At 41.6% G+C, this 27,819-nt stretch overlaps 2 long non-coding RNA genes across 2 annotated transcripts; both read left to right on the top strand.

The window, feature by feature from the left end:
• The first annotated feature begins 5,834 nt into the window (after window positions 1–5,834).
• Window positions 5,835–10,076, top strand: LOC123330025. The gene is made up of 3 exons (XR_006545718.1): window positions 5,835–7,979; window positions 8,190–8,346; window positions 9,140–10,076. It is a non-coding gene; the product is annotated as an uncharacterized LOC123330025 (long non-coding RNA).
• A 36-nt stretch (window positions 10,077–10,112) lies between these two features.
• LOC123330026 lies at window positions 10,113–20,585 on the top strand. Its single transcript, XR_006545719.1, has 2 exons — window positions 10,113–13,087; window positions 17,979–20,585. It is a non-coding gene; the product is annotated as an uncharacterized LOC123330026 (long non-coding RNA).
• The last annotated feature ends 7,234 nt before the right edge of the window (window positions 20,586–27,819 follow it).

A 27,819-nucleotide genomic window follows, 5' to 3' on the forward strand; every position in this document is an offset into this window, starting at 1 on the left:
ACTAAGTGGTATGCTTTGTATACAGTAAGTGTATAATCAGTGTAATTTGTTACTGCTCTGCAGTGATAGCAGGACATAAAACCCTGGACTTCAGGCAAGTACAGAAGAGAAGGGTGTCCTGGAGCACAGCAATTTCCTTTTGCAATTGCACCCCTTTGTTGAGAGATGATCCGGGGGGAAAGAGTGAGCTTGGGTCTGGCAGGGTGAGCCGCACACCGGCCCTTCACCCTGGGCCTTCCCCTGCTTCCAAAACAACAGACAGACAGTGCTCAGAGAAAAATGATTCAGACAGCATAAGATGGTAACCCTGTAAAATCCACCAGAGTAAGGCAACTAGTGTTTTGCAAAGTTCATACTGAGTATTATTCTTAGTACAGAGACTTCAAGTCGCTATGTGTACAGATGATATAGTTCTCAACTCTCCATTCCTGTCCCCATTCCCCCATGTGAATCAACACCGTTCCACTCACCAGCCACCTGCCCTCTTAGAGGACTAACGGGCTTAGACAGAATTTATTATGTGACTCTAATCTAAACTGTACCATTTAATCCTTTTTAAAGTGCACAGTTCAGTGACATTAAGGAGATGTATTAGCTATTTAATCAAGGTGCCGTTTCAGATTTTGGGGAATGTGCTGTTATCAGCATTTTTCCCAAAGGGAGAGTACAGCAGAGCAAGAACAACCTTATTATTTAAAGGATTCTCTTAGCAGCAACTTTGTGAAACGATCTGTTGGTATAGGAAATAGAATTTACTGACCAAGATGAAAATATATTGCCTCAGCAATAGCCACTGTTCTTGGAATTCTTTTCTCACAACAGAATTAGATACTTATAATAGCTAATAACTTAACACAGGTCACAGTCCCCTAAGGCAAGTTGACTCTTCACAATTGGCAAGAGTAGACACAAATCTGCTGACTCTTGAGCCTTGTGGAAGATTCTAGAATATGTGTAACTGCGGCTGTTCAAGGACCATCTTGCCTCTGTGTGACCCTGACAGTAAAGACCCAGGTTCATCCTCCTCCTTCCTCTCATCTGGGAAGACAACAGCATCCGTTTCCTCTCACTTGGTAAGGTCCCAGCGGTCCCTCAAGCTCCATTTCAACCACTCATCTCCAAAAAGTGGGAGAAAGATGGTGGCAGCAAGTAGACATTGTGTGTTTGAGAAATTAGGGAGTCAAACGAAGGAGAGGCCACAAGGATTGAAATGTGTGTTTATTTTGTTTTAAATTTCTAGATAGGAGACCCCAAATATATATGATGATGGAAGCGATAATTGTCTTCCATGAATAAGACGAAGCTTATAGAGAAACACGGTAGAGACGTGATGTCATGTTTCTCAAACCTGGTCCATTTTCCCACCCAGTGTGATGTCCCTGATGGGGACTCACCCAGTTTCTCCTTGAACACACAGAGAGATGAGCTCTTGTTCCCTCATGAGCTTTTTCAAGGTCATCTGTCTCCCTTCACTGTCCCTTGTGTGTGTCAAGTGACCCTGGTCCAGGGAAGGATGCTGCACTGGTCCGCCAGGGCTGTCATAGCAAATACCACAGACTGGGGGCACGTAACCCACACAAACTTATTTTCTCACAGTTTTGGAGGCTGGAAGCCCAAGATCAAGGCATCAGCAGGCTTGGTTTACAGACGCCTCTCTTCTTGGCTTGCCGATGCCACTCTCTTGCTGCCTGTTTACGTGGTTATCCCTCTAGGCATAACCCTGATCTCTCTTCCTCTTCTTGAAACATTAGTCCTATTGGATTAGGGCCCCACCCTAATGGCCTAATTTTATCACCTCTTGAATGACCATATTTGACTGTGAGCTCCTGAATGGCAAGAATCCTGCCTTCTTCCTCTTGGGCTGCCAGATTCTAGTAGGGTACCTGGTACATAATAAGCACTCAGTTCTCAAATGAATGCCAAGGAAGTTAACTGAGATGCATCTCTATTCTTTGGGAGACAAAGCAGGATTAGATTAAAAAGATGGGAGAAATGTGAGAGAACAGCCGCATGGGGGCGCCTGCGCACATCAGTTCTTGTGCTGCTTTGGAAGTGAGATGCTTTTCCACATGACTGCCCACCTGCTGCCGTCAGGGGGGTCTTAGGTGCATGGTGTCTTCTGAGATTTCATACTAATCTCATTTATGCAATATATGTAATGATATATATATATATAACATATATAATAATATATATATATCTCATTAATGCATACTTATCTCAGTAATACAGTGAGTTTTTATTACAGTTGAAGGACATTCTTATTGGAAATAGGTGCTGATTATACTGTGATTTCTTATTTCTCAATGGCTAGTGGCAGATAATTGCAGATATTTGCTAAAGCCAACAGATTCCCTCTACATGCTTTAGTGAGCTGCTCTTTCTAGTCTGCGTAGACAAATGATATTTATTTACAATCTTCAAGCCAGTTATTATATCCTAGATTACTTATATTCAATGACATATCCTTGTTTATTATTATTATTTCTTTGATCTTCTCATGTAAAGATATTTACAAACTCTTGGGTGTAATACGTTTTTATTTAGCAGCAGATTCGTCCTGGTTGGACTAATGACACATTGCTCAATTTCACCCATCATTGACTGCTCAGTGGCTGGAGACTGCATCTGGCTTCATATTACTTCTTAATGTCACAAATGTCTTTATGTGGCAGGCACTTATGTTTTGTCTGTGCTTCTGGCTTGATGTTCCTTCCTATATTTCATGTTGCTATTAATTTGGAAGGTCAGTTGTTAAAAGTATATCTACCTCCAAAAAATAAATATTTCATCAATTGTGTTATTTTTCTGTTCAGTATCAATTTTTTCATTTGGACCTACTTAGATGAATGTGGAGGATAAAGGTTGTCTTTATTTGGTGCAAAATATAGGGATGATTACTCTCCTTGGCCTTTGAATATCACACATCTGAGAAGGAATTAAACCTGTAAAATGGAGAAAAAGGCACAAATACAGTTACAAACTGTATTGCTGCTTCAAGCTATAAGAAATTTTGTTAATGGTCAATGGGAAGGCTGACAGTCATGGGAAAATGTTACCTATTATTTATGCATTACTATAGGACAGTTTCAGTATTATATCCTGTGTGGCTTGTGGTTCATAGATCATACTGCCTAATCCCTGGAGCCACAAAGGACATCTGTGAATCCACTGTTCGGCTCCTAAGCTAGAGCCACAGGTAGAGACCATTTGTTGATGGACAGATCATTATGCAAATTCAGTTTAGTTGCTCAGTTGTGTCTGACTCTTTGCGACCCCATGGACTGCAGCATGTCAGGCTACCCTGTCCATCACCAACTCCCAGAGCCTATTCAACTCATGTCCATCAAGTCGGTGATGCCATCCAACCATCTCATCCTCTGTTGTCCCCTTCTCCTCCTGCCTTCAATCTTTCCCAGCATCAGGGTCTTTTCCAATGAGTCAGTTCTTTGCATCAGTTGGCCTAAGTATGGGAGCTTCAGCTTCAGCATCAGTCCTTCTAAAAAATATTCAGTACTGATTTCCTTTAGGATTGACTGGTTTGATCTCCTTACAGTCCAAGGGACTCTCAAGAGTCTTCTCCAACACCACAGTTCAAAAGTATCAATTCTTCCACACTCATCTTTCTTTATAGTCCAACTCTCACATCCATACATGATTACTGGAAAAACCATAGCTTCGACTAGACAGACCTTTATTGGCAAAGTAATGTCTCTGCTTTTTAAATGCTGTCTAGATTGGTCATAGCTTTTCTTCCAAAGAGGAAGCATCTTTTAATTTCATGGCTGCAGTCACCATCTGCAGTGATGTTGGAGCTCCCCAAAATAAAGTCTGTCACTGTTTCCATTGTTTCCCCATTTATTTGCCATGAAGTGCTGGGACTGGATGCCATGATCTTCGTTTTTGAATGTTGGGTTTTAAGCCAGCTTTTTCACTCTCCTCTTTCACCTTCATCAAGAGGCTCTTTAATTCCTCTTCACTTTCTGCCATAAGGGTGGTATCATCTGCATATATGAGGTTATTGACATTTCTCCTAGCAATCTTGATTCCAGCTTGTGCTTTATCCAGCCTGGCATTTCACATGATGGACTCTGCATAGAAGTTAAATAAGCAGGGTGACTATATACAGCCTTGACACATTCCTTTCCCAATTTGGAACCAGTCCATTGTTTCATGTCTGGTTCTAACTGTTGCTTCTTGACCTGCATACAGATTTCTCAGGAGGCAGGTAAGGTGGTCTGATATTCCCATCTCTTGAAGAATTTTCCACAGTTTGTTGTGATCCACACAGTCAAAGGCTTTAGCGTAGTCAATGAAGTAGATGTTTCTCTGGAATTCTCTTGCTTTTCCTATGATACAATGGATGTTGGCGATTTGATCTCTGGTTCCTCTGCCTTTTCTAAATCCAGCTGTAAGACATGGAAGTTCTTGGTTCATGTACTGCTGAAGCCTGGCTTGGAGAATTTTGAGCATTACTTTGCTAGCGTGTGAGATGAGTGCAATTGTGCGGTAGTTTAAGCATTCTTTGGCATTACCTTTCTTTGGGATTGGAACGAAAACTGACCTTTTCTAGTCCTGTGGCCACTGCTGAGTTTTCCAAGTTTGTTTTCATATTGAGTGCAGCACTTTCATAGCATCATCTTTTAGGATTTGAAATAGCTCAGCTGGAATTCCAACACCTCCAATAGCTTGTTCTCAGTGATGCTTCCTAAGGCCCACTTGTGAAATTTACTCTCATGTTGAGAAAGTTTAATGTTGGGGTATCAAAAAATGACAGTAATTTCCATAAATACTTTATGAGATTAAAAAAATGAGACAAACCTCATGCTAGATATGAAAATAAAATAATTATGAAAAATAAAAGGAGTCACAAGTTGGCAAAGTTATAACAGTGAAATATTTTTGTCAAAGGAATAGGAAATGCTCAATAGAAATATTAGAAAAGTAGGTAAGCAATCTTACTTTAGAGAATAATTAATGATGACCAATGTTTTATAACATACAACTAAATAGGGTTAGAAAGATTATTTGAAACTGCTTCTCCATATGGAACCTATCAAACTTTCAGAAAATAGTCTGCACAATACCTTGCTTTTTTCTAGACTTGTGCATTTCTGACTTTTTATACCTTTATCTACCATATAAAATATGGGTGCAAAATGTGTTTATTTTTCTTAGAACTGATAACGTGATAGTTTTCATATGGGAAGGGTGATTTTGCGAAGTTTGGAACCCTGTTGCATTTATTTAGCTGTTGGCATAGGTGAAGCATGTGGTTGATGGTGGGGACGGTGCCATTGAGAGAAAGAATAGAGACTCTCTGCCTGTAATCTCCTTGTTGAATTTTGTTTTGGTTACATAACTGAGTGTTGACATTCAACCCCTGTATTCCTGAAACCGGCTGTGGCTTGCCAGTCTCCTGTGAGGAGTTTTCTGTGGGGCCCAGAACTTTGCTGGGATAGCTAAATGCTGGCAACAACGCCGTTAACCCATGAAGCCTGTAAGAAACGCGTGGCGCCCCCACGTGGACAGATACATAGGTTCCCCCACTCTGTCCCTTTAGGTGATGATGTGGGGACATTTTCAAAGGGGGATAGGCTGCCAAGATTCAGCCTTCCAGTGAATTACCTCACTCTTAAGAAATTCCAGCAAGTTATTAAGCAGTTTCATTTTTTTAACAAGGAAAGTTTCAATTCTCCGTTGCTGGGCTGTTACATGTTACCGGGCGACATCAGTCTCTGCTTAGACTCAGGAGTGCTGTGGCTGTACCTGTGATGGGCGAGCTGAGGCAGCCTGGACTGGTAGTGCACACGCAGAGCCAACCGATTTGGCTTCGGGGCCTACAAAATATTTCAGCGACATGAGTTTTCCAAGAGAAGCCAAAATTCAGATTAATCGAATACCTGAAAAGGTCTGTACATCACCTAGCGTCCTTCCGGTTGGCACTGGAGGTTGGGGAGGTGACCAGATGGCCGTCTCGTGTAGAGCATTTATGTCCTTCTCCAATGACCAGCTTGCCTCTGGGCTCCTGGGAGCAGTTTCCAGTGGAATGGAGCAGAGAGAATCATAATTATGTCTCAGCCCTAGTTCATCACCCAATAGGGACCTGTATTTCTCCATGTGCCCTTATAAATCTTTTAGCTAAATCAGGGCTCAAATGTAAAACCCAGTTCCCAAGGGAACTTTTTAATATAAACTAAAGTCTGGTTTAGGCTGATTTTTTTCTTAATCTTTGTGAAAAGTATTTACTCATGATAGTTCCAGATTTAGTACAAAGTCTTACTTATTTTGCATGACACTAAAAACAAAAACTCCAAATGAACAAAAAGCAGAAACATCCCTCAAACACCATACAACATATAGATAACATTCCATTTAAATTATGAAAATGCAATTTAGAAGCTGGTAGAATGTTCAGAGGAAGCGTGCTATTTCTGGACAATGCTGCCATTGTTATTTTGCTTGGTTTTGCTTTTCAACTAAATAATGCTTTTATCTTCTTATAGTAGAGCCCCATAAAGGGATAAAGTAGTGGAAATATGACAAACTTACCCTTTCCGTTTTTTAAATCTAGTTGTTTTTACGTCCTGTGATAATCATAGAACCTCATCCTGGCTCTAGAGGGTTAAGCACAGGTTAAATCCTGAGCAAGTAGTTTTCTAGAGCAATCTCCTAAGGAGTGCTATTCTGACTATCCTTGAAAGAAGAGATTCTGTCTGGTCAGCACTCCGGGAGCCAAGTGCTCTTTTAAAATCTGGATTTGTTGATGCTACATGTCAAAATCCAGACAGAGTGATAAATTACTCATAAATGAAAAGAGAGGCAATTATTGCAGTGATGGTCACTGGCTATGATCTTGGTAATTCCAGTTCTATAGCTATTCTTTTAGCTACAGATATTTTTTATCCTGAACATCTGATTCCCAGTTTGAACCTGTGAATAAGTTACTGGAAGCTATTAGGAAAAAAATTATGCTGTCTGCAAATGAACCTTGGTGTCTCTAGAATCCTTTGAAGAAATAATAGAAAACCCAGGGACCACTAAATGCCCTGTGAACTGCTGGGAAAAAAATAGCTTACATTTTCTGGAGGAAAAGTGACTCTCTGTATTTATGTAATCATTTCAATTATGATTCTGCTTATTAGCTATAAACCCCAGAAGTCACGAGGTTAATAGGAACCTTTCCAAAGACACACACATTAAACTTGGGGAATAAGGTCATACATTTGCAGAATTCAGGGTTTATTGGGACTGGTATCTGTCTCACATTAGAGATTTTGTAGGGAACACTGGCTCCTGGCACACACTCTCTTGGCATCTGTATTCCTTTTGTCTGCATCAGGTTCTGCTTGTTCCTCAAACCATCAGAAGCTATTTAAGCCGAAAGGGGTGGATGCCTCCTATACCTGGAATCATGTAAGCAGTAAAACATGTGTTCCACTTACCCAGTTGAGAGAGGGCTTCAACAGGAAGGCTTGTGGTATTAGTGATACTCTTATATTTTAGTACATTACTTACGTTGGAGTCATTTTTGAATTTTTTGTTGACTTGCTTTGAATTTCTATCTTTTTTTTATTAAATTTAGTTCAAAATTTCTTTGCTGTTTTTGGTTATGTGCTGAGCACGGTGTGCAAACGCTGTAGAGGATGCTGTAAATAAGACAGAAGAAATTCAGTAAAATAATTAGCATATGAATAATTTCAGTCTCATGAGTAATCGACAAATATCAAAGTAATACTTTTCATCCCATCAAATGATCCAAGATTAAGGAAAAAGAAAGTTGGTGTGGCGATGATGCCAGGGCGTTTTGTTGTGCTGAACTGGTAGTTAGTGCTGTGAGAGAGATACAAACCACAAGCCCCCTGTGAAGGATCACAGTTGGAAACATCAGGGAAAGTTTCTGGAAGGATTTTGGAAGAGAAACTGAATTTAAACAGATGGAGGATGGAAATGAATGCAGGGAACAGAGCTTGATGAAGGTTGGTGTTTTTCATCTTCAAAATGGAAAATTTTCTATCTTGAAACATGAGCTCTATCTCATTTATTTTAATGTTTTCATAGTATTCCAATGGATGAATACTTAATTTATTCACCCATTCTCCTACTGATGGACAGTTAGACTGTTTCCAAATTGCTGTTGTCACAAACAAAGCTATCATGACCATCTTAGCTTCTATTATCTCTCGCAGGCTGAAAAGATTTTTTTCCAGGACGTGCGCTGGGGGAGAGGATTGCTGAGCCTTGAGATGTACTAGACAGTCCAAATTGCTCTCCAAGTGTCTGTGCCAACTGGAACTCCCACCAGCGACGTTGGAGAGCTCCAGCTTATCCTCACCCTTGCGTTTTGTATGTTTAAAAAATATTTATTTATTTATTTGGCTGCAGTGGCTTGTGGGACCTTGGTTGCTGCTTTTGGGACCTTCCTGGCGGCACGCAGGAACTTTCTTTCTTTTTAGTTGCGCCACGTGGGATCTAGTTCCCTGGCCAGAGATCAAACCTGGGCCCCCTGCACTAGAAGCATGGAATCTTAGCCACTGGACCATCAGGGAAGCCTCTATATTTAGTATTGATAGGCATATGTTTTTCCTGATTTAATGGATGTGAGTGAGGATTGTATAAATTTTTTCAATTCCCTGATTATAAGTGAGGGTCAACATTTATTTTGTATATTTATGGGCTGTGCAGATTTCTTCTTGAGCCTATTACACATTTCCCCCTCGTTTTGTCTTTTCTATTTCTTTAGTCGACTTATAGATCTTCTTTATATTTTATTCTGGATATCATGTTTTTAACAAAATCAGTGCAATGAACTGCAAGGATTTTCACTTTCTCTGGGTCTTCTCTTTTAAATTTTTATTATTGTCTCATTTCATCTAGAGTTAATTTTAATGTAGGCAAAGTTATACTTTTTTATGTTTTGTATTTTCTATGGCTTGTTTAAGAAATCCTTTCTTAACATACTTTATAAGAGTGTATCCTAACATTATGTCTAGAAGTTTTGTTTTTCGTAGTTTCTAAATGACCTGAAATTGATTTTTATATATAATTTGAGACAGGGTTATAATATTTTTTTTCAACTCTCCAAGTCTGTAAATAGTTCTTCTCATATTTTATTTTTTATGTGTTTACCACATACCAGGCCACTTTATATGGACTTGAGCGAGCAGACATTGTGAGCAAATCATCTTGGTGGCAAAATGTGCCCAGGTGTCTCTCCAGGTCACAGGATTACCAGAAGCAGCTAAGAAGTGATTGAGTTTGAATGCAAGCTCTCTCACTTATAAACAAGGCAGGGTACACAGAATGTCAACAAAATGAATCAGTTTGAAAAAAGTTGGTCTTGAAATAAATAGAACTGAACAGAAGTTTGGGATTGAAATCTGAGCTGTCCATATCAATTCGAAATGATTGGAAGAACTGGACTCTAAGGCTCTCACTGGACTCTAAGGATACCGGAGTGAAATGAAGAGGACCCTTCATTACACCCACCTCAAGAGCCCGGACTAAATAAATGGAACAAAACAGTATTAGTGAGGCGTGAGTTTCATGAAAACCATTTATTCTTGGGAAAAGAGCTGTCAGCATACAACCCCAGGGCTTGGTCATTCAACCCCGTTCCCACCTGGCTGTCCCTTGTATCCTCTTGAAAGAGGCCAGGCTGCTCAGCACTCATTTTTCTTGAACACTCTGCCTGGCTCAGTGCTGACCTGGGATGCAGGTGCCCAGCTTGCCTTCCCAGGCAAAGACACCAAGCTGCCTGGGGAGAAGGTCGGTAGCCCTCACGCCTTGCTTCCTGTAAACTGGACATGGTGTCTGGAAGTGTGGGGGCTGCCTTGCGACCCTGAGCACAGAGACTTCTGGCATTCCGAGCTCCTCTGCCAGCCTGGTATTCCTACCCCTAGATTCTAAGTGACCAGAGACTAAATAAACCCATATCTGTGTAAAGGCCTTGTAGTGAAAACTTTTATTTTTATTTTCTTGCCTGGAAAATCCCATGGGCGGAGGAGCCTGGTAGGCTGCAGTCCATGGGGTCACACAGAGTCAGACACGACTGAGTGTCTTCACTTTCACTTTTCACTTCCATGCATTGGAGAAGGAAATGGCAACCCACTCCAGTGTTCTTGCCTGGAGAATACCAGGGACAGAGGAGCCTGGTGGGCTGCCGTCTCTGGGGTTGCACAGAGTCAGGCACGACTGAAGCGACTTAGTAGCAGCAGCAGCAGCAGCATAGCTAAACATATGTCTGATACAGCTTTGATACCTCATTCATTCATTCACTCATTCATTTTTTTCATTCAATATTGGTTATCATTGAAAACGTTTATGGTAATGGGTTTGTGTTAATGAAGTTAGAGAGAATCCAACAGAGGAAGGGAAAAGACAAGATGTCACATGTTTCTTGTGTTTCCAGAATTTAACTTCTAATAGGAGGAATAAAATATGATGATGGACAGAAAGGCAGTTTATGATTGGTGTGTGCCCCATGTGCCAACAATTGGTCCCAAGTTTTCATCAGATGATCCTTCTACAAGCATCTGGGATTCACTGTGGTAGCTTGGGCACCACACAGACAAATTTTTGTTCTAAGAGCACATGTCATTTGCTGGTAAAGTCACATTATGAATAGTCACAGGACTGTTTTTAGTATGAGATGTCCAATCATGTATTTTCTGCTACAAAACAATCCATAAAAAGTTTCTTTTGGAGCCCTAAGACATTTGGTTCAAGGGACACAAGCATTCCAATCCACCTATTGCCGACACTGGATGGTCTCTGTTCTGTTGGCATGGCTTTGGAAGAGACAAGCATTCTGTTGCCATTCTGGGTCACCATCCCGTGCAGCCACATAGGAGACCAGGCGGTGGAGAAAGCACTTTTACAACCATGGGTCAGAGTTAGGATGTAAACTCCTGGCAGCTTGTTGCTTTACATCTTGGTATTCCTCATCATAAATAATTTGTTTGTATGTTTCAGGGGATCAAAGCATGTTTGCTCTTTCTGATTGCATGTAGTTTTATTTTCTGGCCATAATTGAACTTAGAGTATACAAAGTTATCATCTGACTTCTTCCATTACTGACCAGTCGCTAGGTTTCAATTTTGCAGTAAACACTTGATCCATTTTCTGGTTGCCTCACTCAGATGAATGAATTCCCAGAAAGAGAGGTCAGGCCACCTGCCTTTTCACAGACTGTCCTTTGGAAACAAGATCAAGGGCTGAAGACATGGTAGCAGGGACACTGGCATGGATAAAGGCATGAAAGAACCTCCAGGAGGATCTTACCATTGGGGGAGCACTTAGAATCGTCGGTCCTCCTCAGATTTCATAGTGTTCTGTGAGGCTGGTATCAAGGGTTTTGTGGTGATCCTGATCATGGCCTTGAATATGTGGCTCGTGACTCAGGCTGCGCTATGGTCTATCCCTGGCACTTTATGTCTGGCCAGGCACAGGATAAGGCTGTAGAAGAAGCAATTGAAAGTATCAGGGTGCAGGGCTGAGGTTAGGGGAGGTTGGCCGACTCATTTCTATGGCAATGAAATGTCTTCTCTTGGAAAATCCTGCAACTAAGATTTCCATGCCATACTCTGCTAGGCTTCTCAGACCAAAATGATTTAAATGCGGGGATAGGATGCTATGAGGCTTGAGGCTTTGATCTCTAGCTTGTGGAAACACATTTTGGGATGATGTGGTTTTAGCTTATTCTGCTTTTCCACCTTTTTTAAAGAAAAAAAATGTCGTGTTTGTAAGATTGAAAGATGGTGATAAAGATTGTTAGTCCATATAAAGTCATTTAAACTGTTTTTGTATTTTTCAGAGATGGCTGAGTCCATCTGTGAGTGCCTCAGTGCAGCTTTCCTTGATATAAACAGAGAGTCTTTAAAATACTGTGTGAATGCCAGCGTTGCTTAGCATTAGCATTGGCTCATGTTGAAGTTCACGCTGACCTCAAAGTGAAAGTTTATCTTTTGAGGTCACTTTGACCTTGGGGAGGTTAGCTATTGTAAATTTCTATGGAGAATACTGCTTGGTTGACTGGCTTTTCTTCTCCATGATGTTCGAAAGAAAATCCCCACAACCAGAAGGCTTACTTCCTCAGCCAAAGTGGTGGTCCATCTGCAGAATTGCTGGCTCTATGATCGCAAGATCAACCCATGTAGCACCCAGTCCCAGACTGGGGATTTATTGTGTTAGCTGTTTTACAGGTGTTGTTCCTGAGGTGCCAAGAGGACCACGCAGCTGAACTAAATCAATAGAAATGAGGTTGATGGTGGTGTGGAGATGCAATGGATGTGAGATAGGGCAGGTCCTAGAATTCCTGATTCTTGATTCGAATCCACAAATCCATGGACAGCTGGCCACGTCAGCTTGTCCAGTGCTCCTGGTGCTGGTCTATGAGAATCTGAGACTGAGGACCAGTCAGGATAGTGAGGGAGACAAAGCTGGTCCTGTTCTCAAGCCTTGTCTTTCAAAATCTTATTAAAATATGAAAAAATAAGTCCCTGTATTTTTGTATTGCTCTTCATCCTGTTTGTGATGCCAGTTGTCTCGCTGTTCACACTGTGCGCACTGTTCGCTGAACCCAGGGTCGGCAAGGCCCAAGCTAAGGGGTTGGAAGGAGACTCGAGGAGGCTCAGGAACTGCAGACACGTGTTCTCTCCTGGCGGACACGGCAGCCGTAGCAGCAGCCGCAACGTCACCATAATATAGTAATAACATGGCCACGATGCCACTCCAGTGTAGCCCCTACGCCACAGCAGCCAGGGCCTTGTGGTGGAGCTCTTACAGACGTGTGGAGCAAAGCGCCTCAGGACCAAGCGAGGACCTCGTGACTCCTATGCGCAGTGCGATAAGTGCGCTCAGCTGCTGCTGCTGCTGCTAAATCGCTTCAGTTGTGTCCGACTTTGTGTGACCCAATAGACGGCAGCCCACCAGGCTCTCCTGTCCCTGGGATTCTCCAGGCAAGAACGCTGGAGTGGGTTGCCATTTCCTTCTCCAGTGCATGAAAGTGAAAAGTAAAAGTGAAGTCGCTCATAGCGACCCCATGGACTGCAGCCTACCAACTACAGAGGCATTCACAAAACATGGGGTTAGCTGTGGGGGAGAGAGCCTGACCGTGCCATCTTGGCTAATTTCCTGTTTCCCTACAATTTTCCTCTAAGGCTTGGTTCAATTATCTTCCATGGCTTCTTCACTGACTCGTTCTTTAGTAATCTTCTCTTGTTACAGTATTTCTAATCTCTCCTTTTCTGCTGGGTCTTCCTTTCTGTTTACAAACAGGTTCAAGTCCCTTCTATATTAAGAAAAAGACCTTTTTTCTGCATCCCCCACTGTCCTTTTATTCTTTCACAGTTTAGCTTGAAAGAATTGTCAAAAAAAGAAAAAAAAAAAAGAATTGTCTACACTTTTTTTGCATTTAAAAAATTGAGATATATTTAACATATCACATTGTATTAATTAAATGGTGTATATATTGACTTGATACATTTATATTTTGCAAAATGATTGCCATTCTGGTGTTAGCTTCTAAACTTATTTTCCACTTCCTTATCGTTAGGCATGTTAAAGCCCACTCTAGTCCTTGCCTAGAGGGTTTCACTTATCTCTGTCAAAAGTCACCATGATATCCTAATTATCAAGTTGAATAGATTCAGTTTTGGATCTCCTTATTTGCCTTCTCTATGACATTTAACAGTTTTGGTTTATTTTGAGGGTTGTGGTTCATGCAGATAAATTATAAATTATAGCATTTTAATGTTCATGCTGTGTGCTAAGTTGCTTCAGTCTTGTCTGACTCTTTGTGACCCTATGGACTGGAGCCCTCCAGGCTGCTCTGTCCATGGAATTCTCCAGGCAAGAATACTGGAGTGAGTTGCCATGCCTGCTTCCAGGGGATCTTCCTGACCCAGGGATTGAACCTGTGTCTCTTAAGTCTGCTGCATTGGCAAGTGAGTTCTTTACCACTAGTGCCACCTGGAAAGCCCATAAATTAGAATATTTAAAATAAAATGTTTATTGTTTTCTGTTTATCTTCATAAGCAAGCATATTAATTGAAATTAAGTTACTAAGTCTTAGTTTTAAAAATATAATTAATAGATTTTATTTTTTAGAGCAGTTTTCAGCTTAGAGAAAAATTGAGTGGGAAGTACAGAGAGGGTTCCCATATACCTCTTCTCTCTCCTCTCACAGTTTTCACATCTTGCATAGTGTGGTGTGTTTGTCACCACTGATAAGCCAATATTGACACTGAAGTGCATAGCTTACATTAGGGCTTGCTCTTTGTGTTGTAGGTTTGTATGGGTTTTTCTTTTTTTGAAAGTATACATACTTTTTAATTAAATATATATATGGTATTATTTATCATAAAACACTGTTTAACATATATAACATTGATTTGATACATTTGTATATGGTAATAGCATCCTATCATGTTACATAATTGTCATTTCTTTTTTGTGATGGAAATTATTAAGATCGAGTCTCTTACTACTTTTTATGACTATAATAAAATATTTTTGTCTATATTTACTATATTGTGCAACAGATTTCAGCACTTAATTATATATTAGTTGCAAGTTTGTGGGGCTTCCCTGGTGGCTCAGATGGTAAAGAATCTGCCTGCCAATGCAGTAAACGCAAGAGATGCAGGTTCGATCCCTGGGTTGGAAAGATCCCCGCTGGAGGAGGGAATGGCTACCCATTCCAGTATTCCTAACTGGGAAGTCCCATGGACAGAGGAGCCTTGCAGGCTAAGTCCATGGAGTCTCAAAGAGTCAGACACAACTGAGAGACTAACTCAAGTATGTGTCCTTAAACAACTTAACTCCTTTTCTCTCAGTCCCTATCCTTTGGTAACTACCATTTTATTCTGTTTTATGAGTTTGGCTTTTTTAGATCCATGTGTAAGTCATACAGTATTTGTTTTCCTCAATCTGACATCTCACTTAGCACTGATACCTGTACGATGTTACGTATCCACTATTATGGTACCACACAGAGCAGTTTCACTGCCCAAAGATCTGCGTGCCACCTGTTGATCCCTCTTGCTACCCTCAGACCCTGGTAATGATTAGTCTTTTTTACTGTCCCCATAATTTTGCCTTTTTTCAGACTGTCATATACTTTGAGTCACACAGTATGAGCATTTTCTGGTTGGCTTCTTTCACTTAGCAATATGAATTTAAGTTTCCTCCATGTCTTTCTGTGGCTTAATAAGTCTTTTCTTTGTTATCACTCAGTAGTACTCCATGTGTGGATGTGCTCAGTCTGTGTAACCACTCTCCAGTTGCAGGACATTGTGGTGGTCTGACATTTTGGCAGTTGTGGATATAATTGCTAACGCCCACAGGCAGGTTTAGTGAACTGGATCATGGTCCCTCTGTTTTGGAAACCTGTGCTCCCTGCCCGCTGTGGTGCCCTTCTCCTCGGCCCTCTCTCACGCCCCTTTGCTGCTGTCGCTGCTCCATGCCTGTTTCCCAGGGTTCTGTGTCAGACCCTCTTCTGTTTTCAGTATTTCACACGTGTTTCCTGCACGGTCTCATTCACTCGCAGGACCTCAGTCGTCACCTCCCTGATGTGCCCTACACTTGCATGTCCATTGTAGATCTTTCTTTTGAACCCTGGACCTGTGTGTGCACTTCCCTTCTTGAATGTCTCCTACAGGGAGCTGTGGGCAACACCCCAGAAAAGAAGGCCACCCAGTTCTGGGAACCGTTTTGCATACGGAAGGAAAGTGTTTCTGTGCTCCTTTCACACATACATGAGCACCAAGACTTTTCTATTATATTTCCTCTAGTGCAGGCTTTTTCAGCCCTAGCCTTGTTGACATTCTGGATCAGCTAAGTTTTCACTGTGAGAGGCCGTCTGTGTTTTGCAGGCTGTTTAACAGCATCTCTGTCCTCTACCCACTAGATGCCAGTAGTACCCCCTTTCCCCCCAAGTTGTGACAATCAAAAATGTCTCCAGAAGTTGTCAAATGTTCCTGGTAGTGGGGGTGGGGGAAATCACTACCCCTCACCAACTACCTCTCCAATGGATGACGCTTTCACTGCTCTGTCTTTGCTCACATTTCTGCTGCTTTCTTCATTGCCTTTCCTCAGAGTGAAGCTGCTACTTACCTTTTAAGGCTGGGCCCACCTCGTTTGGGGGCGTTCTTGATGGCTGAGATGGTAACGAATCTGCCTGCAATGCAGCAGACCTGGGTTTGATCCCCGGGTTGGGAAGATCCCCTGTAGAAGTGAATGGCACCCAACTCCAGTATTCTTGCCTGGAGAATTCCATGGACAGAGGAGCCTGGCAGGCTACAGTCCATGGGGTCGACAAGAGTCAGATATGACTGAATGACTAACACACACACACCACCTCATTTACAAAAAGTTTTCCTCGTTTCCCTTTCCCTTCCTTTCTCTGTAGAATGCCCTCTTCTGGTGCCTTCATGGCCTCCTGTGGGCAGGTGCTTGCTTGCTTACCCACGTGAGCCCCTCCTCTGCACAGGGAGCTGACTAGGGATTGGCATCATGCTTGGGTCTTTGAATCCTTGGCACTTTCACAGTGTGTGGCAATTCATGTGCCCAATTAATATTGTCAAATAAATGAACCATAATGGCCCCTTCTGGTCAAAATCCTCTACGATAAATTCTCCTAACACAATGTATATTGCCTTCAAAGCACTTACTACAGTTTCAATTTTTTTTAAAGTGTGATTATTAAATTAATGTCTTTCCCCTCACTAGGCAAAAATTTTGGGGGCAGAAGCCATGATTATTTGGTCATCACTAATTCATGCAGTGCTTGGCACTTCATAGGGGCTCAGAACATATTTGTAGAGTGAATATATGATCTCTGAAAAGAGTAGCCTTGGAAGGTTCTATCTGGGCTTATTAACAACCACAACAAGTACTACTAATGTTAGTTTAAAAAGTTTTCATTGGCATTATTCTCACTTAACAGTCACAAAAACCCTGGTAAAAAGGTACTGTTTCTATATTACAGATGAGAAAACTGAGGAAGTTCGGAAGAATTAAACAACTTAAGGTCTCATACGCTATGATCATTGTATTACAAATTTTAGGCCCCATTATTTCTCGTCCATACAGCCAGATTTAGGGTGATGAGTAAATGCTTTAATGGCATATTAAGTAAAAGAGTAACTATGTGATTGCTCTGTATTTTTTGTGTACTGGTTCAGAGAACAAGTGTGTTTACATCTAGATGAGAAAACATTGCTGGAATTTATATTAACTGCTCATGGCCCCTACCAGCCCTGGAGTAACACAAACATTGTCTTTAATTTGTATTCCAGAGGTAGCCAGAGAGGGTCAATACAGGGAGTTTTATAGGTCCAGTGGTTGCAAATACCAAATGGGAGAAACATTTTGATGTTTGAAAAATAAAATACTTTCTCTATTAACATTAATATGAATAATTGACAATCTGAATGAGATAAAGGAAACTTGATGGAACCAAGATTAATATTCTTCATGCCATTTTTTCTTACCACCAGAAACATGGGGATTATAACCTTTATCCCCACTAATATAGAAATAGTGGAAATAACAGATTTACATGTCTGAGAGACTATTATGGGTAAATTATTAATATATTCCTGAAATCAAGAAGAGAAATGAGTACATTATGAGCTTGAATGCTATAGAACTCTTGCAAAACACTGAAATTCCTGGGCCACATCTAAATGTCACTGACTAATCATTCCAGACTTTTTACTCAAGAATGATGTGTTAAGCCTTGAAAATGTATGTACATGGAAAAGGTAAAAACAGATGACAAATCTGTACTAATGCCCTTTAGAAGATGTATTAGAAATGAGAATGCATTCTTCATGGAGTGGATAATCCTTACTACCAAGTAACACTGCTTGCATCTCCATGCTGGTTCACTGGAGGCATTCACCAGTTACTGGTGAATCAAATGGTGACTCTATCCTATCCTGTGCATGTCTGACTAGAGAAACATTTCACAGGCCATTTGCTGGGGTGTGCAGGAGGTTGTCTTGCCGATACGAACGCATCACCTATACTGCATCGTTTTACATGCGACAGAAGAAGAATGATATCAGGGGGCACGTGAGAAGACGTGGGATTCCAGTGGAACTTCCTTGACATTTGACCCACCTTTGAGACAAATGGAAAGACTGAAGGTAAATGAGAGTGAAGGGAGGTGATTCTAATGATAACAATCTGGAAACAGGAGGTATTGATTGTTGGGGTACTGATCACTGATTTGAGTTTTTGGTGAAATCTTTATTAAGAAATGACCTTGCAGCTGAAAGCTATAATATTGGGAAAATATACAACCACTGATAAGAGCATGTGAGATTTGCTTTATGTGAAAGCATGTGCCTGTTAGGTGGAGATACTGTCACTCCAGCAAGGCAACCATTTATTGTTCTAGAGTCAAGAATATAGTGGAAACCCGAGGGAATCTCTCCTTAGCCAGAAGAGACTTTTATGTTGTCTGTTGTGAACTTGTTTTCACACTTTTGACCACCCACAGGCGAATCCAAGACAACCAGAGATAAGTTTCACAGACTGGAAAACCAGAATGAGTGTGTGTATGTTTCAATTTAAAAGATCCTTTTTAAGGGAATTAACATTATGATGTTGGAAAGTGTTATTTAAATCACAGAACATTTGTAAGATCTATTATGTGTGAGATAATCACATGTAAATATTTGGTAGAAGTAAAGCAAAATGGATGCAGTGGTGGGAATGAACCCAATGAGGAGAAGCCATGCTTCACTTTTCTAAGCATCATCAACAGAGCTGCTTATTCTCTGAGTTTGGAAGAGATCCAGTGGGATTTAGTTTTATGAGGTTTAATGTAAAGGTGTTGTATTTCATGAGATGAAATCATAACACAGTGTGGTTGCAAGAATTTTGAAAGATTATTTTTTCAGAGTGTTGGCAAGCACCATCCTCTAGAGAATTTTGTGTCTAAAAGAGAAATGCAGATCTTCTTTCACAGGATTGAAATGATAACTAATCTTTAATCCTTTTTGGATGGCCAGGGTTCGACTGGTTAGGCTGATTTAGAATGTATGTAGTAGGTCTGACCTCTCCAATCAACCTTTTTGAATCTGTGACTTTCAATGCATCCTAAAATTTCAGGGTACATGGACAATGAATTTTGGGGGCCCCACTTCTAACTCATGATTAAGGATTTTTGTATTATTTATAGTGCATTCTTTACCTTTAGGCTTTGCACACAATTTGAGTCTCTATGACTTTTGACAATCCAAATGAACATTTGGCCAACTAAAAAGAATATGCTATTAAGCTCCCTCTCAGGTTTCTTTCCTCTCCTGCAATTATTATGTTTTTCAGCTGAGAAAAGTTCTCTGTCTCCATTTTAGAGAGAAAGCTGAGCCATTCCCCTGACTTAGGTTTGACCTTTTTTTTTACTTTGTTCTGGAACACATATAACTGTCCTTAGGCTAAACATCTCTCTTCTTTTGTGACCATTTCATCTTCAATTTCCTTACAAGGCAACATCTTGGACCAGGTTTTTCATGAATGGCAAGAGAGAAATAAGACACTGGTGGGGGGCAATCTGGTGCCTCTTCTGATTTCCTGATTTTGGTGTGTATGGAGGGAGTTTTTGTTCTCCGTAGCTGAGAGACTTCTTGAAATGTGCTTGGTTTCGGCAAGAGTGTTTTGGAAATGCAATTAATTCAGCATGGGCGTCTAGCAAAAGTCACATATGCCCCATTCTGTGCAGCTCCTTTCCAAGGGAGATTTCTTCCTCCCTTGTTTCAGAAATAATAGATGCAATCTTAAGACTTTTAAAATGTTCTGCAGCGGCCCGCATATCATCTGTAATGATACAAAGCTGTGTGCATCAGCACAGATGTGTTTGTATCAAATCGTGTGGGTGATGAACCTCACGTGAGCCTCCAGTGACTTATCACAGCCCCATGGATGGAATTAGTGTTATGAAGGAAAGGAGGGGAGCATTTTGAGTTATTACCATCAAGGAACAAATGTTACATTCCTTATCTTTCTCAAACGCTTTCCTGCAAACGCACGACTGCTTGGGCTGTCATGTCATCCAGAGACAGGCCAGCTGAGGGAGGTTACCAGGGGCCGTAATCAACCCAAGGGGTAGGCTCATCTGCAGCTGGGGGCTATCCCCCGTCACCTGTTTCCCAGGCTTGTCCGCTTACCTGGGGAGTGTGTTCACTGGCGATTCCTGCAGACTCATCAAATCAGAGTCTGCAGCCCAGGGGCCTGGGAAACGGACAGCTGATGGCTCTCATCAGGCAAGTCTGGGAATTACTCACCCTGCATAATTAGGACAGGCATTGTTAAAGGGGTGGGTTTTGTGGCTGGATGTGTGTGGATTTGGGGGAGTGGGATGGTAAACAGCATCGGAGGGACCATCCTGCCTCTGTTGAAAAGATGCTGGAGGAACTTGTCTTCCTGTTTCTTGAAGCTCTCTGTCATGCCCCACTCTGTGTATTTCTCTCACAGTTGGTCGAAGAAAAACCTTTGTCTTTCCTAAGGAACTTTTTTTTTCCTATGAGAATTTTCCTACTGACTTCTCTGTTTTCCTCCCTTCCCAAGTCTCAGTTGCAAGGAAATGTGATGCTGGTTCTGTGCTCGCTCGTGGTTACTGCATCTGTTACAATGATTGGCCTTCAGATTTCCGCTTGCTACTGCCATGTTACCTTCTTTTTCATCCCTATTTTGAGGGATTTTAAGATATTTGGTTTGTCAGATCAGATCAGATCAGTCGCTCAGTTGTGTCCGACTCTTAGCGACCCCATGAATCACAGCACGCCAGGTCTCCCTGTCCATCACCAACTCCCGGAGTTCACTGAGACTCATGTCCATCGAGTCAGTGATGCCATCCAGCCACCTCCCTTCTCCTCTTGCCCCTCTTCGTCCCCTTCTCCTCTTGCCCCCAATCCCTCCCAGCATCAGAGTCTTTTCCAATGAGCCAACTCTTTGCATGAGGTGGCCAAAGTACTGGAGTTTCAGCTTCAGCATCAGTACTTCCAAAGAAATCCCAAGGCTGATCTCCTTCAGAATGGACTGGTTGGATCTCCTTGCAGTCCAAGGGACTCTCAAGAGTCTTCTCCAACACCACAGTTCAAAAGCATCAATTCTTTGGCACTCAGCCTTCTTCACAGTCCAACTCTCATATCCATACATGACCACAGGAAAAACCATAGCCTTGACTAGACGAACCTTTGTTGGCAAAGTAATGTCTCTGCTTTTGAATATGCTATCTAGGTTGGTCATAACTTTTCTTCCAAGGAGTAAGTGTCTTTTAATTTCATGGCTGCAGTCACCATCTGCAGTGATTTTGTAGCCCAGAAAAATAAAGTCTGACACTGTTTCCACTGTTTCCCCATCTATTTCCCATGAAGTGATGGGACCAGATGCCATGATCTTTGTTTTCTGAATGTTGAGCTTTAAGCCAAGTTTTTCACTCTCCAGTTTCACTTTCATCAAGAGGCTTTTTGAGTTCCTCTTCACTTTCTGCCATAAGGGTGGTGTCATCTGCATATCTGAGGTTATTGATATTTCTCCACGCAATCTTGATTCCAGCTTGTGTTTCTTCCAGTCCAGCATTTCTCATGATGTACTCTGCATATAAGTTAAATAAACAGGGTGACAATATACAGCCTTGACGAACTCCTTTTCCTATTTGGAACCAGTCTGTTGTTCCATGTCCAGTTCTAACTGTTGCTTCCTGACCTGCATACAAATTTCTCAAGAGGCAGATCAGGTGGTCTGGTATTCCCATCTCTTTTAGAATTTTCCACAGTTTATTGTTTTTAAGTGACCTCTAATCTTTTTTCAATGAAAAACAGCAGAATATGAATACACTAAATGGAACTACTAATTACACTAAATACACTAAATGGAACATTAATCAGTTGTTAACGGGGGGAAAAAGATGATGATTTAAATAGTTCCCAATTTAAACCACTTTCCTTTGAACTCCGATTGCAATTCTGACATTACCACACAGATACGCATTTTGTCCCCATTCCTGCCAACAATAAGGTGGGTTAGTGAGAGAACCAGAGGCCAAGGCCCATTGTGGATATTCAGGAGAAGGCGTATGCTGCATTAATCGATGGACTTTGCTTATGCAAATAAGAGCTCTCTAAAGGCCTCTTATTCATAATTCACAGATATGGGTTTGACTAGAAATATGGTACATGGCACTTCTTTTATTTTCAAATTAAAAGTGCATCAAGATGATCCATGAAACAGGAAACACAAAGTAGACAGAGCAGTTCTAATGGAAGGTGAGTCCCCAGCCCACCCCTCCCAGCAACAGTGCCTATCAGAGGCGGTCACTTTGAACTGTTTCAGTTTTCAGTTCTGTGGGTGGCCACCTCGACGATTCACCATCTGAACCGATCTTCTTGTCCTCTGTGCAGTTTTGAAATTTCACGATGCTGTCTTAGCCCACTTACGTTTTCTGTCTGTACTCCATGGGCCCTTGCAATCAGAATACACCCTTTCTTCAGTTTGGGGATATTTGATTATTATTTCCCTAATTTCCTACTCTCCATGTTCTCCATTTAGGAAATCCTACAGGATCCCTCCTAGTGCCTTACTCATTTTTCCATTTGCTGTTGAGGGAAGAGATTGCTTTTTCCCTTGAGGGTAAGCACTGGCTGCCCTGTCGCTGGGAGCAGAGTAGGTGGAAGTTTTCCCACTGATAGATATCCACCCAGTTCCTTGTCTCAGCTCCATTTCCCAGACCCGTCCTCATCCTCCCTGACATCCTCTCTAGGTTTTGGTGGGAAGATCCACCCCCAACTGCAGCCTCATCTTGCATATCCTTGGCACTGTGACTCTTTTCTGTTTCTTTCATCAGATTGCCTTGGCCTTCTCTTTTTCAAAATGTGTTTACGGGTTAATTTCTACATAGACTCCTTTATATTCACTAGGGTCTTGGTGTATTAGGCAGAGGGGGTTACACTGTACTCTAATAACAAACAAATCCTGACATTTCTGTGGCTTAATATTACAAAGGTGTATTTCTGCTCATCCTGGGTCTAATTGGGTGCTCCTGTTGGACATGTCTTCTGGTCAGCTGTCCTCCAAGCTGAGTCCTTCACTTCCAGCCATGCAGGCAGGAAGAGATGGATAGCTAGAGGTAGAATGTTTTATAGTGAGGCCTCGAAGTGTGGTATCATCTCTGCCAATGTGAAGTGGCTGGACGTATCAGGAAAAGCTGAGAAATGAAGTTTAGCTGTGTGAAGGAAGGCCAGGAGAACTGGGTATGATAGCCTGGATCAGTTTCCATTACATTCTGCAAGCACAAAAGGCAGCTGTGTGTGCATGAGTGTATGTTCAATTTATTGTCTTGAACTAGGATTACTTTCTATCTTTTAATTGATTTCTTCCCCCAGTGAGAATCAGAAGGCTATCATCAAGAAGTAGCCAAGGATGAACTTGTTGAGCAGACTTTTCCAGACTTTTTTATTTCTAGATTTATTAGGCTGAAAATAAATATAGCTTATAAATTATTTCTTTTAAATTATGCTTAAAAAATCTATAAATAGAATACCTATTCATCGTGCATCAGTTCAGTTCAGTTCAGTTGCTCAGTCGTGTCTGACTCTTTTCGACCTCATGAATCGCAGCACGCCAGGCCTCCCTGTCCATCACCAGCTCCTGGAGTTCACTCAAACTCACATCCATCGAGTTGGTGATGCCATCCAGCCATCTCATCCTCTGTCGTCCCCTTCTCCTCCTGCCCCCAATTCTTCCCAGCATCAGAATCTTTTCCATTGAGTCAACTCTTCGCATGAGGTGGCTAAAGTACTGGAGTTTCAGATTTAGCATCATTCCTTCCAAAGAACACCCAGGGCTGATCTCCTTGCAGTCCAAGGGACTCTCAGGAGTCTTCTCCAACACCACAGTTCAAAAGCATCAATTCTTTGGCGCTCAGCTTTCTTCACAGTCCAACTCTCACATTCATACATGACCACTGGAAAAACCATAGCCTTGACTAGATGGACCTTTGTTGGCAAAGTAAAGTCTCTGCTTTTCAATATGCTGTCTAGGTTGGTCATAACTTTTCTTCCAAGGAGTAAGCATCTTTTAATTTCATGGCTGCAATCACCACCTGCAGTGATTTTGGAGCCCCCCCAAAATAAAGTCTGCCACTGTTTCCACTGTTTCCCCATCTATTTCCCATGAAGTGCTGGGACCAGATGCCATGATCTTCGTTTTCTGAATGTTGAGCTTTAAGCCAACTTTTTCACTCTCCTCTTTCACTTTCATCAAGAGGCTTTTGAGTTCCTCTTCACTTTCTGCCATAAGGGTGGTGTCATCTGCATATCTGAGGTTATTGATATTTCTCCTGGCAATCTTGATTCCAGCTTGTGCTTCTTCCAGCCCAGCGTTTCTCATGAGGTACTCTGCATATAAGTTAAATAAGCAGGGTGACAATATACAGCCTTGACGTACTCCTTTTCCTATTTGGAACCAGTCTGTTGTTCCATGTCCACTTCTAACATGGAAGTTGCTTCCTGACCTGTATACAGGTTTCTCAAGAGGCAGGTCAGGTGGTCTGGTATTCCCCTCTCTTTAAGAATTTTCCACAGTTTATTGTGATCCACACAGTCAAAGGCTTTGGCATAGTCAATAAAGCAGAAATAGATGTTTTTCTGGAACTCTCTTGCTTTTTCGATGATCCAGCAGATGTTGGCAGTTTGATCTCTGGTTCCTCTGCCTTTTCTAAAACCAGTGTAGACATCTGGAAGTTCACGGTTCATGTATTGTTGAAGCCTGGCTTGGAGAATTTTGAGCATTACTTTTACTAGCGTGTGAGATGAGTGCAATTGTGTGGTAGTTTGCGCATTATTTGGCATTGCCTTTCTTTGGGATTGGAATGAAAACTGACCTTTTCCAGTCCTGTGGCCACTGCTGAGTTTTCCAAATTTGCTGGCATATTGAGTGCAGCACTTTCACAGCATCATCTTTCAGGATTTGGAATAGTTCAACTGGAATTCCATCACCTCCACTAGCTTAGTTCATAGTGATGCTTTCTAAGGCCCGCTTGACTTCACATTCCAGGATGTCTGGCTCAAGTGAGTGATCATGCCATCATGATTTTCCTAGTCATGAATATCTTTTTTGTACAGTTCTTCTGGGTATTCTTGCCACTTCTTCTTAGTATCTTCTGCTTCTGTTAGGTCCATACCATTTCTATCCTTTATTGAGCCCATCTTTGCATGAAATGTTCCCTTGGTATTTCTAATTTTCTTGAAGAGATCTCTGGTCTTACCCATTCTGTTGTTTTCCTCTATTTCTTTGCATTGACCGCGGAGGAAGGCTTTCTTATCTCTTCTTGCTATTCTTTGGAACTCTGCATTCAGATGCTTATATCTTTCTTTTTTTCCTTTGCTTTTCACTTCTCTTCTTTTCACAGCTATTTGTAAGGCCTCCCCAGACAGCCGTTTTGCTTTTTTGCATTTCTTTTCCATGGGGATGGTCTTGATCCCTGTCTCCTGTACAATGTCACAAACCTCAGTCCATAGTTCATCAGGCACTCTATCTATCAGATCTAGTCCCTTAAATCTATTTCTCACTTCCACTGTATAATCATAAGGGATTTGATTTAGGTCATACTTGAATGGTCTAGTGGTTTTCCCTACTTTCTTCAATTTAAGTCTGAATCTGGATAGTATCAATTAAAAAGAAGCAATCACTATTAGCTTCAACTCTCAGAGAAAACAGTGCTAACATTTTAATGTATTTCCTTCCATTTCTTCTATGCACAGTACATGTATATATAAACTTTTCATTCTGTTTTCCCTTTCTATTAAGTGTATATATCATATTTTTCTAAAGTGTTCTTTTTATTGGATCTTTGGATTAGTCAAACATTTTGCTCTTATAAGCATTGCTGCTATAAACTTTAAAACATCTTATTTTTTTCTGTATTTAGAATTTTCCCTTAGAAATATAATTACTTATTAAACAGTATAACTTCTTATGGCTACTAGATATGTTTTACAAAGTTGCTTTCTAAAAGAATTTCTTAATTTACTCTAGTACAATATTGAGTATCATGGTTTTGTTCCTCTAATTTTGTGCACAAACAGCATTAATTTCATTGAACCATTAACTAAGTAGAGAGAGATCTCTTTTTGTGACCAATTACATTTCCTATTTTTATATTGTTTATTCGTATAACTTTTACATTTTCCTATTGAAAATCACTGATTTTTAAAAGAATGAGCTTTCTATATATTAAACCTAGTACTCTTTCGCTAACTAATTTTAGCCTGTGCTAGAGGCTTGTTTGTAAACACACCGACTTGGTTTCAATTAACCAAAAATTGATGGGCACTTTGCTTTCTCTCCTTTGCTTTTTATTGTAATGGAGGAATAAGCTATGAACTCACTTTAGGGAACTCACATTTTCTCTGTTCTCTTTCAAGAGGTTTCAGGCAAGAGACAGCTTAGAAAGTTTGCTTAACAACTTTGCTTATAGCTAGAGGAGTGAGTGGAGAGTATAGTTTAACGAGGGAAGATAAGGCAGTTTTAGGGTTGAGCCCTAGTGTGTGTGTGCATGTGTTGGGGACAAGCTAAGTAGCTGGCAGAGCATAAAAGGAGAATCTTTTTAGATATTTAGAAGTGAAGTGGCTGGGGGATGGAGGGGGGAAAGGCTGTGCTGGGCCAGATCAGGAGATTGGGAAGCTGGTTTTGAAGGAATGAGAGTTTATTGCAGAGAGAGGCTGGCAGAGGTCTGCCACAATCAGAGCTTAAGCTAAAACCAAACAAAAGATTTAATGGCTGTTAAAATCATTAAGGAAAAGCACAACCTTGTCAGTCATTTGCACTTCAGTCTCAATGAACTAATAATGACTGGTCCTGATTACTTCCTGAGAACATACTCTGAGAGGAAGGAGGGAACCAACTCACAGCCCCTGGGCTCTGGTGACCAGGAGATGATGATGATAAGAAAAAGGCAGAAACAGAGAGGAAGTGGGAGATTCAAAGATATCTTTTCCGAGTTTGGTTAGGGTGTGACCATTCAGGACAGTGACTGGGGACAGGAGGCAAGGGGAGAGTGTCAAGGACGGGGTTTCTGTGGAGGCTGTAACCTGAGGAAGTGCTGAGGAACACACCCAGGCTCTGGGAGAAGCAGGGGTTTCTGGGGCAGACGAGACGCAGGTGTGTAGGAAGGCCACGCCAGGTGGGACCAGCTGCCTGAGTTGCTTTCTTTGGCCAACAGTATCTCAACAAAATCGGTGGCTGTCCTGCCTCTCAGACGTGAAGACTTCAGGGAGCTGTCAACAGTGTAACTGTCAGGGACGTCTCTGCTCTGAAGCCTTTCTGTGTCAAAACTTGCCAACTCTGCCAGAGAGTCCCAGCAAAAGATACAGCTGATTTACTGCATCTAGATTCAGAGTTCAGTTCAGTTCAGTTCAGTCGCTCAGTCGTGTCCGACTCTTTGCGACCCTATGAATCGCAGCACACCAGGCCTCCCTGTCCATCACCAGCTCCCGGAGTTCACTCAAACTCATGTCCATTGAGTCAGTGATGCCATCCAGCCGTCTCATCCTCCGTTGTCCCCTTCTCCTCCTGCCCCCAATCTCTCCCAGCATCAGAGTCTTTTCCAATGAGTCAACTCTTCGCATGAGGTGGCCAAAGTACTGGAGTTTCAGCTTCAGCATCAGTCCTTCCAATGAATACCCAGGACTGATCTCCTTTAGGATGGACTGGTTGGATCTCCTTGCAGTCCAAGGGACTCTCAAGAGTCTTCTCCAACACCACAGTTCAAAAGCATCAATTCTTCGGCGCTCAGTTTTCTTCACA

The sequence above is a fragment of the Bubalus bubalis genome, chromosome 17 (genome assembly GCF_019923935.1).
Source record: "Bubalus bubalis isolate 160015118507 breed Murrah chromosome 17, NDDB_SH_1, whole genome shotgun sequence".
Lineage (NCBI taxonomy): Eukaryota > Metazoa > Chordata > Mammalia > Artiodactyla > Bovidae > Bubalus > Bubalus bubalis.